Here is a 14,338-nt window from a genome sequence, read left to right on the forward strand (position 1 = left end):
TCACTTTGGGTCTACTCATTCCTCTTAGCCCTCTGAATCCTATCTCTGTGGTACATTGTTTATATTATGGCTACAATGAAAAACCCTGATAGTTTCCTCCTCCATCTTCCTTCTTATGTCAATCCCTAAAACATATTTCCCTGCGTATAATGTGTTGCTATGAGCTTCTTTCCCTACTTTTTAAATAAATATTATTTCTTGTTATTTGCTTAAAAGTCTGGGAAGGTATTAAGGTCTATGATTAAGAAGAAAAAAGTCTTATAAATAAATGATGAAAAACCACACCTAGCATCCTAATGACGGTACGAGAGAGTTCCCAGGGCTTACAAGGTTAGAACTGAAGTCTGAAGAGGCACCAGCATGCTTCAGTTATATATTGACAACATTTGTTTTATGTGGAGAGACCACAACCATGTATGCTCCATTGATTGGTTCTGGTACCTTTTAGGTAGGCTTTGTGAATTGTTTAGGTGCACGTTTTATGTCTTATGGCTGGAGAGATAAAACGCCAGAAAACTCTTCTTGGGGAATATGTAGAATGAAAAAAAGCATTGAAAATGTAAGTAGAATCATGAAGCTTATTTGGCTGGGGACAGATGGATTGAAGCAGCAAAAAAGGTTAATATAAGCTGGTAGAAAGTCTTGAACAAATGTACAGTAAGTTAAATTTTGTGGGGAACTTGGATTTTCATATATTACGCTTATTTAAAATGGGTGGGAAGAGAGACGACAGTATTATTTAATTATTTAAATGTCATATATTTGATCCCTGGGGTCTGAATTGCCAAGAGGTAAGTTAATGGGTCTGGAATTTGATTTAACTCTATAAGTAAACATTTACTATTTCTTAGATGCTTCTACATGTCATGTAGAAGGCATGAGACTCCTAGGTCAGAGGCAAAGGACCTTATTACTCATGACATAGAAACAGCATGAGCATTAGCATATTTTCTTCAGTTCTCCTCACCTCCAAGTTTTATGGGGGTGATAGAATATGTTACGGATAGATGCTGTACATATAGTGGGTTGGAGCTGAGGAGCTCTGGGTGTGGAGGATCCATTGCTTTTAAGCAAGGCTGCTCTTTGTCCTGTTGGGTGACTACCTCATTTTTCAAGGTTGTTCACAGCAGACACAACCCTGACAAACAGCCCTGGTAACAAGTGGTCAGGATCTTGCATTCTGGCCATACCTAGCAATATGTACAGGATTGGGAGAAGACCCATCGAAGAATGTCTTCCAACAAGTTATATTAATATTAAGAATCAATAAATATTCTTGTATTTTCTTACGTTTTAAAACTATGAATATTGTATTTAAAGAACAATTAACTAAAGGAAATTTTAAAATGAAAAATTCTTCTGGTGAGGTTTAAGCCATGTGTTTCCTTAATTGTACAAAAATTACAAAACATCAGCCTCACCTGTCTTTTCAGAGCGATACATACATACTTGATGCTTTCCTTTCTTAAAAATGATCTGCACTTTAAATGTGTCACATCACTTTTGAGTTTAGTTTATACTAAACTTCATAATAGCCGTGTACTTACAATAAGGCATTATGTTAGGTAGTCATGATGCAAGTAGTTTTGGGATGCTTAGTATTTCATAGACCCTGAGGTTGAAGAAGTGATGCTGGAGGATAAAGTGGAGTATTAAGGAGTTTTAAAAGAATACTTAAGGACATCAGAAAAGGTTAATGATAGAATGTTAATTGAAAAAAAGGGTTATGTAATTTGCATATTCAGCATGAACCCTGAGTTTAAAAAAACTACATACACAAGTATGTGTGTATGGCAAAAATTCAAAGGCAATGCTGCAATATATTAATAACAGTTTTACCTGGATGGCAAACTTTCTTAATTCTTAGTTTCTTTGTGTAGTTTGCAAATTATGTAAGCATGCATTAATGTTATAATTAGGAATTTTTTTATTTTGATATAATTTTATCAGTGTTTTATACACATTTTATCAGTGTTTTACAAGCACATTGTTTAAAGAGTACTAGTCAGATAGTTCTATGAGGCTTGTAATGGAGGACGACAGTGGCTACTATTACCCTTACCTCATTTCCTGCTTCTTATAGACAAACAACTTCAACAATTTTAGCTGATTTTTTTTGGTATCTATTGTCATAAATCCAAGTAAGTTTATATTGCTGCTACTTGATTTTTTTTTTTTACACTACCTGTGACTTCCCACAGTGGAAGATAAGAACTCTGTCCTCTTACCTGTCCTGTTTTTTGTTTTTGTTTTTGTTTTGTTTTGTTTTTGAGACAGGGTCTCACTCTGTCACCCAGGCTGAAGTGCAGTAGTATGATCATAGCTCACGCAACCTCTGCCTCCTGGGCCCAGTGATCCTCCCACCTCAGCCTCCCAAGTACCTGGGACTACAGTCTGACACTGCCATGCTCAGGTGATTTTTAAATTTTTTTGTAGAGACAAGAGCTCAGTATATTGCTCAGGCTGGTCTCAAACTCCTGGGCTCAAGCGATCCTCTTGCCTCAGCCTTCCTAAGAGTTGTGATTACAGATGTGAGCCACACTACACCTGGCCATCTGTCTTGTTAATGCAGTCACATACACATTTCTTGTCTTCCCATCCTCCCAGTACAGTTATTCTAATTTTGATTATATCAGTATTTAATGTTTACATCATTATGACTAAATGCTATTTGTAGTTTTGCCATGTAGTAGTATTCTGTGGTTACTTTTTCTTTCTTGTACACAGTTTTATTTTCAATGGAATACATATACTTGTTAAAAGGTAGGTTTGTTTTCTATGAACATATCATTAGTTTATTTCTAAACTCTATTCTATTTATAAATACCCTCTTAACTATTCTATTAATTTCATGTTCTTAATGATGTAGCTCTCAGATTCTTCTGACTTGTTCTAATCTATACTAGTTGTTTACCTGGTTTTGGCATAGTTGTTTTCTTGGACTCTTTTTTTTTCCTTAGTATCCTCATCATCTTCAGAATTTCTTTCTTGTGTTGGACGCCCTGTTGCTTGCTTTCCTTTTTGTTAGGTCCTTATTTTGGTGGAGCACACTCTCAAGTAGCAACCTGAGTACTTGGTGGCTTCTTTTGACCTAGAAAATACTACTGGGTTCTGGCAATTTTATCGAGTTAGTTCTTTTGATTTTGTCTCTCCCCCTCTCCCCACGCCCTCCTCTCTGTCTCTCTCTGTGGGTGTGTGGGTGTTTTCGAATCCCCATTTTCTTTGATGTAGTAGGAATATGGACTGGCCCTCTATTATCTTTTTTCTTAAGTATTTTCTACATCTTTCTTTTTGGTGTTCCTTTATTGGGAGATTTCTTCAGTTTTATCTTCCAACCCTCCATAGATTGAAACAATTCTCTTGTTACTGGACCCCCTACTTTAAAAAAAAAAAATCCAGTTATTTTGCTGTGCAGAAGCTCTTTAGTTTAATTAGATCCCACTTGTCAATTTTAGCTTTTGTTGCCATTACTTTACAGGCAACCTACAGAATGGGAGAAATTTTTTGCAATCTATCCATCTGACAAAGCGCTAATAAACAGAATCTACAAAGAACTTAAACAAATTTACAAGAAAAAATAAGCCCATCAAAAAGTGGTTGAAGCATATGAACAGACATTTCTTAAAAGAAGACATTTATGCAGCTGACAAACATGAAAAAAAGCTCATCATCACTGGTCATTAGAGAAATGCAAATCAAAACCACAATGAGATACCATCTCACGCCAGTCAGAATGGCAATCATTAAAAAGTCAGGAAACAACAGATGCTGGAGAGGATGTGGAGAAATAGAAACGCTTTTACATTGTTGATGGGAGTGTAAATTAGTTCAACTATTGTGGAAGACAGTGTGGTGATTCCTCAAGGGTCTGGAACCAGAAATACCATTTGACCCAGTAATCCCATTACTGGGTATTTACCCAAAGGATTATAAATCATTCTACTATAAAGACACATGCACACGTATGTTTATTGCAGCACTATTCACAATAGCAAAGACTTGAATCAACTCAAATGCCATCAGTGATAGACTGGATAAAGAAAATGTGGCACATATACACCATGGAATACTATGCAGCCATAAAAAAGGATGAGTTCATGTCGTTTGCAGGGACATGGATGCAGCTGGAAACCATCATTCTCAGCAAACTAACACAGGAACAGAAAACCAAACACCACATGTTCTCACTTATAAGTGGAAGTTGAACAATAAGAACATACGGGCACAGGGAGGGAAACATCACACACCGGGGCCTGTTGCAGGATGGGGGCCGAGGGGAGGGATAGCTTTAGGAGAAATACCTAATGTGATGAGGGGTTGATGAGTGCAGCAAACCACCATGGCACGTGCATACCTATCTAACAAACCTGCACATTCTGGACATGTATCTCAGAACTTAAAGTATAATAATAATAATCCAGTTTTTGTTTCATGGTTGCTTATACTCTTTTATCTCTTTGAAGGTTATTAAGAATAGTTTTTGGAAATTTTCTCTCTTTACCTATTATTTGTTTCTTCCAAGTTACTCTTTTTTTGTTTGTTTGTTTGCTTGCTTGCTTTGGTCTCTGTCTTTCCTGTTCCAGGTTCTCCTTATATGTGTGGTGGTGGTTGTTCACTGACGCATTCTAAAAAAAGTTCTAAAGAGTGGAGTAGTAGTTCTGTGCCTCTGGATAGGGCTTGTTGACTTACGGGTTTCTGTTTAGGATAATCTGGTAGGCTGTTTTATTGGCGATGTACATCTTTTAAGTGTCTTATTTTAGGCTGGTCAGATTCCTTAGAGATGACTCTTACGTGGCTGGAGGGTATAAGCCTGCAGTGCTTTGGAATCCAATCAGGGGCAGAAACACATAAACTTTGTCTTTATTTTCTTTTTTAGTGTGGTATGTCTGTTCCAAACTTGCCTTATGTTTTTCAGTAATAATAAGACCATTAAAAACATCTCTACCCAGAGTATAAATCTCCAGTCTTTTGCTGGGGTGAGGGAGGGGTGTTCACCTGTTGGGAGTGTGAAGGGGTGCAATGGGGAGTTGGGAAGCTTACACATTTTTAAACAGATTTTTTTTTTTTTAAATCCTCTTTTTAAACCTTTTCTCTCACTTCCAGAGGTACCTGGTACTGCCATTTTAGCCATTTGGAGATTCTATTGTGTAACCCTAACCCTGTTTTCTCTTTTGTCTGTTTAGTATTCAGATTTCTCAGGTTTGAAAAGTGGTTTACCATAATTTTATTATTGTTGTTTCATCTTGTGGACTCTTCATCCTTGCGAATGTAAGCCTTAAAAGAACATCCCATTAGGCAAGGTGTGGTGGCTCACCCCTGTAATCCCAGTAATTTGGGAGGCTGAGGTGGGTGGATAGCTTGAGCCCAGAAGTTCAGGATCAGCCTGTGCAAGGTGGTGAAACTCCGTCTCTACAAAAAAATACAAAAAAATTTGCCAGGCATGATGGCGCATACCTGTAGTCCCAGCTACTCCAGAGGCTAAGGTAGGAGGATCGCTTGAGCCCAGGAGGTCAAGGCTGCAGTGAGCCATGATTGCACCACTGCACTCCAGCCTGGGTTACAGAGTGAGACCCTGTCTCAAAAAACAAAAACAAAGAAACAAACAAAAAATCCCTTTACTTTTCATTTTGGTGGGACAGTGTGCCTGTAAATGTAAGTTCAACCTACCTCCTTAGCCAGAAATCTGTGATCTTTATTTTTTAAAGACATGATCCTTTCCCTTTTCTAACATATAGTTGATGACAAAGGCATATTCCTAACTGTTATGTGGCTGGAGGGTATAAGCCAGCAGTGCTTTGGAATCCAAACAGGAGCAGAAACACATAAACTTTTCTTAATTTTTGCCCATTTATTAGAAGGTTTTGTGAATATCCGTCTGTAATACGCAAGCTCTGTTTTAGGTTAGATCTCTTATGACTTACTTAGACCATAATTTTTGATATTTTAACTGAAGAGCTAGTGGTTAATAATAGCTACAATAGGTAGTTCAAAGAAATGTCTGAAGATTCAGTATGGTGTTTAAACTATAATAATAGCAACAGTAATAATAAAAATAGCTTAAATAGCTTATACTTGTGCACTAAGTGCTAGGCCTGTATTAATTTTTAAAATTTCACACAAATTTTGTGGAATAGGAACTCTTATTTTCCTCCCCTTATAGATGAGGAAACTGAGGCACAGAAAGATTATGTAGTTTTCCATAGTCAACATGGCTAAACTAGGAAGTGGAGGAGTAAGAATATAAATCTCTGTAGTCTGGCTCCAGAACCCACACTGTTACCCATTATGCTAATCTACCTCCGTATACTGTTGGGATTATTTTGGATGAGATAAAGTTTTTAATTTTTTTTATCATGTAGAATGATCAATTTTGTTTACTACAACTTATTATCTCTTTAAGCATTATTTATCATAAATAGTATGCAGACTTACTATTGGTCATATATCTGAAGATAAGTTGTTATCTTAGACTTTTCTAGCATGTCCAAAAGGCTCGACTTTCTTTTCCCCTTATACAGTGGATATGTTTCTGATCATTCTCTCCTATTGAACTGTCATTGATTCATACTTTTCAAAGATTGCCTCCTGCTTTTTTATGCTTTTATTTAAGCATATAGTAAATATCTGGCAAAGTGATGAGCTGTAGGAAAATGTTTCTTTTTTAGATAAAATCAAATACTAATTATTTTGAAGGTGAATTGTTATATTTTAGTATATTTGGAATAGATATTTCATTGATAACTTATTGAGCAGAATCAACTAGCTGAGTTTAATCTTTAAAAACATAAAAGCCTGGCCGGGCGCGGTGGCTCAAGCCTGTAATCCCAGCACTTTGGGAGGCCGAGACGGGTGGATCACGAGGTCAGGAGCTCGAGACCATCCTGGCTAACACGGTGAAACCCCCTCTCTACTAAAAAATACAAAAAAAAAAAAACTAACCAGGCGAGGTGGCGGGCGCCTGTAGTCCCAGCTACTCGGGAGGCTGAGGCAGGAGAATGGCGTAAACCCGGGAGGCAGAGCTTGCAGTGAGCTGAGATCCGGCCACTGCACCCCAGCCTGGGCAACAGAGCAAGACTCCGTCTCAAAAAAAAACAAAAAACAAAAAACAAAAAACATAAAAGCCTATTGTTTCTTTTGTTTTAGTTCTAAGAAAGATGCTCTTAAGGACAAGCACCTAATTATTTAATTCCCTTCCTGCACCAAGATACGAATAAACTACTAATATTATAGAATTAAACTTGCCCTACTTTAGGCTTTTATACCCTCTTAACTATTTAAGTTTATGCCTGAAAGGGAAGAATCAGATTTGTTTTAAATGAACTTTAAGAGCATTAGATACAGTAGTTATATTCCAATGTAGACACAAACATATATTTCCTTGCCTGATTCTTTAGGATTTATTTATGGCGATATGTTAAAGGTGCTAAAAATAATTGCATGTTTATATTAACAAATCTTGGAAAAAGATGTACTTTTTAAACTTGATTTGCAGATTTCTCTTTATTCGTGCTCCCATGACTGTAATGTTCTTTCCTTCCTGCCAATTTTCGCCTGTTCCCTATATTAAAACATATTCTCTCACTTCTGTTTAGAATTCATCTGTGCCTTATTCCAATTCACTCTTGTAAGGGTGATGCTTGGGATCCCCTCAGCCCTCATATATTCATTCATATTATATTGGAGGTAATGTTTTGTTTCTATGGAAATGTGCTTTTTAGTTTCCTATTTGTAGGTTTGCACTTGTCAATTAAGAATAAGTTGTTTTCAGTTGAAGTCCTCTAGTTATTTCTACCTGTCAGCCCCTCATATTATACTTTGGCTTCTGAAAGACTAGTATATATTGGACACAGTAATTCCGTAGAAAAATGTGACTAAATATTGTAACTATATAGGTCCTTATGACATTTAAAAATTCATCATCTGCCCATTTCTAACCAAGAGGAACACTACCAAAGCTACTCTTGATCACAAGATTCCTTCTTTGGGATTCATTTGGAAGCTAAAACTGATACAAGATACAAAAGCATATTTAGGATAGAACATCAGAAAGCAATGCTTTTGTGAAGAAGCCACATTTTTCTTCCGCGGTATCTATTAGACAATCCTCATTTATTTACTACCATTACTTAATTTACCCTTTACACTCATTATAATTGGACCATAGTTACCATTGTGTCCTATAAGCTTGCCAGTTCATGGCAGTGGGATCAAGTGAAGTTTTATCAACAGTTTGAGTTTTTAAAATAGAGTTCACTGTCTTGATTTTTTTTCTTTTCTAATTTAATAAGCAGTAAGTTTGCTGAATTTGAGGACACTGTGCAAGAACCATCTGTAGTTGAATATCTGAGTTGTTAAGTATAAAATTCAGATATTCAAAAGTATTGAAAAGAATTTGCTTATTTTTCTTCTCCTCATATACTTTTAATTTTTTAAATTTAAAATACTGAATTGAGGGAAGACTGCATCCCAGACAAACTGACTTCTAAATAGCACGCAGAGGAATAGTTCTCCAAGTGTTATACATCTGCTATGATGGCTTTTATATATTTATTTTCATTGGACTTTTAAAGTGTTTTTCTTTTCAAAATAAAGGTTTATAAAGAAACCGTCTAATACAAAAGTTGTTATATTTTTAAAATTCCCCTTTTTAAATTAAAAGGGAAAAATCTCAAGTTCTTAGAGATCACTGATTATTTAGAAGTCTGTTTTTTTCTTTCTGTATATATGATTCTTTAAATTCTTGGAGCTCAAATTAGACATGAGTATTTCAGGTGTCTAGGCTTTCTCTTTTTCCTTCTTGGTCACACTTTTATGTGTTTGTGTCTTTTATGAGATGTGAGCTAGATTAAGATTTGTTGATATGCTATGAGTTGTGATTAAGATATTATTCAGGAATTATTAGGAACTACATATAGGTAGAGAAGATGGAAAAAGCTATGTATTTGCTTAATGACATAGAAGAGAAAGCGGGAAAGGGGAAGGGGTAAAATATGGAAAAGAAAGGTGAAATAGATCAGAAGAAAATGGATAAAGAATTATTTGCATAGCTATAGTGGGTTATATATTGACTTCTGTCTCAATTTATTTATTTTTACTTGTTCTTTTCTCATTGAGTTTTAAAATTATAGAAATGGAGGCCATTACATCTGCTGCCTTTAAAACTCCCAGACTTTAATAGTGTCAACTCAATTATCCATTGAGAGATTATCTGCTTTGTGTTTTAGCCTTTGCAAATACAGCTTTCAAGCTCTTACTGGCATAAGTAAACAAAGGATGATAAAGACTTTTTGAATCATTTCACTGTTTCATGCTTACTTTTATACTCCTGTGTAGCCTGGTTCTTCCATCAAACTACTTTCAGTGAACCTTTAGCCTATATTCAACATAGATCAGTTATCTCAGATATTTTTTCTTGTAAAAAATGTAATCACAATAAGTGTTTTTCTAGTGGATTTAATTGTCTTTAAATTGACTTTTACTATCCCCCTCCCACCTCTCCCTGTGTCTTCTACCTTGAGAGTAAAGATCAACCCACTATACTGTTTCTTCTGTATTTAGAGTTAGAGTACCGTACCTGGATCATTGATACTCAGCACACTCCTAAAGACTTGGAAAAGTCTTTAGCCAAAAAAGACAGCTTTAATTGGGATACATTGCCCATACATACAGACTAAAGAAGAAAGGGTACATTTTAGAAGGATTTTCAGGGAGAGTTGCAACATTAATTTTCTGGTTGTCTCTGATGAAAATAAAAATCCAGCTAGCTAGCCTTAATTGTATTTTTCTTCTCCCGCACAAGGGAATGATAAAATAAAAATGTAGTGAATTTAAAAAACACAAAACAATTTTTGTTTAAGCCTGCTTTAAAAAAAATCTGAGAGATGAAGTTCTCTCTCTCTGACATGGCGTATTGGTCAGCAAAGCGTTGATAAGGAGAATTGAACAACTTTTCAATTAACTCATTAAAGTGTTTCTATAGTGTATTGTTTAATGCTGTATCAATTCCAGAGAATTTAAACATTATTCAAATATATATCATATTTCCTTTTCTGTAGAGAGAGCTCCTTGAAGGCAGAGACCCTGTCTTTGAGCTCTGTATCTTTTAGATTTAGCCAGTTTCTGGAATATAAAGTATTGGCTGAATTAATTATTATGTGAGCTATCAGTAATAGCTGTTTTTTAGCGGGGGGTTGTAGTTTTAAAAATTAACAGATAAGGAAATATTGACCATAAGTTGCTTTAACTTCTATGTGTATTTAGTGTTTAACATCTGGTCATTAGCTCTTATTTTTGAGGAAAAACATGAGGATCACTTATATCTTTTCTGTACTCTTTGCCCTTTTTCTTAAAATGTGTTAAGTATATTGCAAATCTTTGGTGATAACATCTTCTATTTGCTTAATATTTTGTGTTTTTCCAAGCACTTTCCCACACATTATTAAGTTCTATCCTCACAACAACCTGAAAGAGGTATGGTTAAGGAAACTGAGGAAGGGATTTGTGCCAAAGGTTATGAGTTTAAAGCCTAGAATCTAGGACTTTTGAATTTCTAGTTCAGTTCTGTTTTGTGTTTACCTTACAGCCACTTTTAAAGTCATTTCCTATTGCCTGTTGTATTAGTTTGCAAGGGCTGCTGTAACAAAGTACCACAGAGTAGGTGGCTTAAACAACATAAATTTATTGACTCATGATTCTGGAGGTGAGAAGTCTAAAATCAAGGTGTTGGTGGGATTGGTTCCTCCTGAGGACTGTGAGGGAAGGATCTGTTCCGGGTGTCTCTCCTTGCCTTATAGATGAACTGACCAACTTTACCCTGTGTCTCTTCGTGTCACCTTCTGTCTATAAGTATCTCTGTGTCCAAATTTCTCCCTTTTATAAAGACATCAGTCATATTTGATTAGAGGTCAACCCTACTCCAGTATGACTTCGTCTTAACTGATCATATCTTCAGTGACCTTATTTCCAAATTAGGTCACATTCTGAGGCACTAGGGGCTAGGACTCGAACATATCTTTCTGGGCATGGGGGGCAGGAACACACACAATTTTACCTATAACATTTACCTTTTAGTAAATGAAGCCTTACTGGAGATGTTGACTTGTCTTTCCAAGAACTTAATAGAAACTCCTCATTTGATCCTCGCTGCTCTGTTACCTCTCAGAGGAAATTAATTTAATACCCATGAAAGGCATTTTTGGCAGAATCGTTCCTGTTCTGGTCCTCAGGGCCATAGAGTTATCTAATGATTAGTTTGTGGAAATAACCCGTATTTATAATTTTATTTCCTGAAATTTTCTTAAGTGAGAATACATAAGATTAACTGAGAACTAAGCTCTTCTCTTGGGGCTAATCTCTTAAAGTAAGTCTATGTGTCACCTCATGCTCCAGCTGTTTTCTGTGCATCTAAATGGCCCACTTCCCTAGAGGACTTCAGCAGATGACAGAAGAGTCTCTGAAGGAAAGTTGAGATTAATCAGACTATCAAGTACCTAGCTCTGTTTTGTTTTGAGCATAGTCGGTAAACAAATGGTGAGAAGATTACCTGAACAGTAAGATTCAGAGGGAGACAAGGAACTCGTTACTGTTATTTAGATTTAATTCTGTTGGATAACTGGCCGGTTTTACTGGATTTTCCTTTTTGTATCATACTTTAAAAGGAAGAGATAACTTGCACAAAATAGTCTTTTCTGGTTCAGTAGGCATTTAACCAGATCACTTATATGTCATATGTGTCACCAGGATAAGACAGTGATTAATATTGAAGAAAACAGTAATTTTAAAAAATAATTAAAACTTTTATTTTAGATTTGAGGGTACACGTACAGGCTTGTTGCATGGATATATTATGTGATGCTGAGGTTTGGGCAGTGACTGAACCTGTCACCCAGGAAGTGAGCATAGTACCTAACACTTTTTCATCCCTTTCACCTATCCTTCCCTGTCCTCTCTAGAAGTCCCCAGTGCCTATTGTTGCTAGATCTTTATGACTGTGAGTACCCAGTGTTTAGCTCCCACTTCTAAATGAGAATATGCAGCATTTGGTTTTCTGTTCCTGTGTTAATTTGCCTAAGATAATGGCCTCCAGCTGCATCCATGTTGCTGCAAAGGACTTGATTTCATTCTTTTTTTATGGCTGTGTAGTATTCCATGGTATATATGTACCACAGTTTCTTTATCCCAGTCCACTGTTAATGGGCGCCTAGATTGATTCCATGTCTTTGCTATAGTGAATAGTGCTGTGATCAACATTTGAGTGCAGGTGTATTTTTGGTAGAGTGATTTATTGTCTTTTGGATATATATCCAGTAATTTGATTGCTGGGTCGATTGGTAGTTGTGTTTTGAGTTATTTGAGAAATCTTCAAACTGCTTTCCACAGTGGCTGAGCTAATTTACATTCCCACAAACAGTGTATATGTGTTCTCTTTTCTCCATAGTCTTGCCAGCATCTGTTGCTTTTTGACTTTTTAATAAAACATACTCAGGGTGGGTATGTTTGGTTCCCAACCTGTCCAATTTAAAATGTTTTACTATTTTAAGTTTTACTTGATAACCAGTATTCATAGTCAAATAATTTTAGATTTTTCCTAGAGTTTGAGATATAAAAAGTCAGAAATAAGATGAGGGAGCTAAAGGAAAGATTTGACTTCCAAAAATTCTGAAATACAAGAGAAAGGCTTAAAATAATTAGTTTTTTACAATTACTGATTAGTTGACATCTAATTACGATATATTTAATTGGCTTGGTGTGTTTATGGCTCTTAATCCTAAAGTACATATTTAAGTACCTAAAAGGATCAGTTAATTATTTTTTGAGTCGTTTCTGGAAAATCGTGTAGAATAAAAATAACTCAAAATATATGTGTCCTTTAATATTCAAGCACTTTTGTAAAGTATATAACATTTCCTTGGTTTGCTACTTATCACTTTTTAAGGGGGATCTGTTGGTTTCCATTAATAGATTTTTAAGAATTATGCTATATTAATTGGCTTTTAAAAACTCTAACTTTTTTTTTGCAGATTAATAAGAGGAGGATAGAAAAATTTGTTAAACATATTTTCAGATTTTTTCCTCTCCCCTATCACTATGCACAAGAATGTTCACATATATAGGCACTATATATACTATTTGTTGGATGGCTGATGGAATGGGTAAGTGGATGAGTAAATAATATATTCAGATTTGTTGTATATTATATATGCATAATATACATAAAAGCAAATATGTATATATTTTGTGTGTTTTGAATACTTTGGTTAAGTGGTTTCCCAAGTATGTGCTATAAAAACGTTCTACACAAAAAGGTCTCCATAGCCAAATAGATTTGGAAATGTGATATATTATTTTTATGTCAAGAAATTCTTAATGTAGATTAGCACATTAAATATTCTGAATGGTCTGGAAATAAACTCATTTAAACTTAGCCTAGTATTTCAATAACTAATGTGAATAGGGAATGCATTTTTTTTCTTTTTGAGATGCAGTCATCCTCTGTCGCCCAGGCTGGAGTGCAGTGGCATGATCTCGGCTCACTGCAGCCTCTGCTTCCCGAGTTCAAGTGGTTCTCCTGCCTCAGCCTTCCAAGCAGCTGGGACTAAAGGTGCGTGCCACCATGCCCAGCTAATTTTTGTATTTTTAGTAGAGATGGGGTTTCACCATATTGGCCAGGCTGGTCTCGAACTCCTGACCTGGTGATCCACCTGCCTCGGCCTCCCAAAGTGCTGGGATTACAGGCTGAGCCACCATGCCTGGCCAGGGAATGCTTTTTAAATCCCTGAACAATTGTATATATTGTGGATTTGCGTGCGAACATGTGGGCCTGTATGCAAATGTACATTCAAAACTTGGGAATGAATGGGTTTTTATGTAATGTAAGCGGTAGAACTGAACAGATGTTGGTGGTATGTCAGAGAAATGGGAGCCAGTGATGGTATTTCATAAGACTCATAGATAACTTGGAAAGCATACGTAAAATTCGAGTTTTTATATTAGTTAGTGAAGTAGAGCTAGTGAAAGCCTGCCATACTCCTCACCAATCGTAATCATGCCATCATTAATTATATGCTTCAGTGAAAGGATTGAGAAAAGAGGATAAAAGAGCATCAGATAACTAAGAAGAATCCCAACCCTCTACCTCATTGGTTGGGTAATACAAATACCAGTGGAACTCTGGACAGTAATGATCATGTGATCTGTTCCATATGGCTCAGCTTGGCCAATTTCCTCAGCTCCTGGTTTTCTGTGGTCATGTCCAAGGAACTAAAGCAGCAGTAAAGCTCCATAGTCAGATGTCTTTGACTTACCCATTTTAGGTAGCAAGTGTCTTCAGCTCTGCCTC

General features: G+C 36.1%; 1 protein-coding gene across 3 annotated transcripts in view; it reads left to right on the forward strand.

Moving 5' to 3' along the window:
* The window catches only part of SSBP2 (single stranded DNA binding protein 2), a 334,150-nt gene that overhangs the window by 34,318 nt on the left and 285,494 nt on the right, over window positions 1–14,338 (forward strand). The window lies entirely within an intron of this gene.

This window comes from Macaca thibetana, chromosome 6 (genome assembly GCF_024542745.1).
Source record: "Macaca thibetana thibetana isolate TM-01 chromosome 6, ASM2454274v1, whole genome shotgun sequence".
NCBI lineage: Eukaryota > Metazoa > Chordata > Mammalia > Primates > Cercopithecidae > Macaca > Macaca thibetana.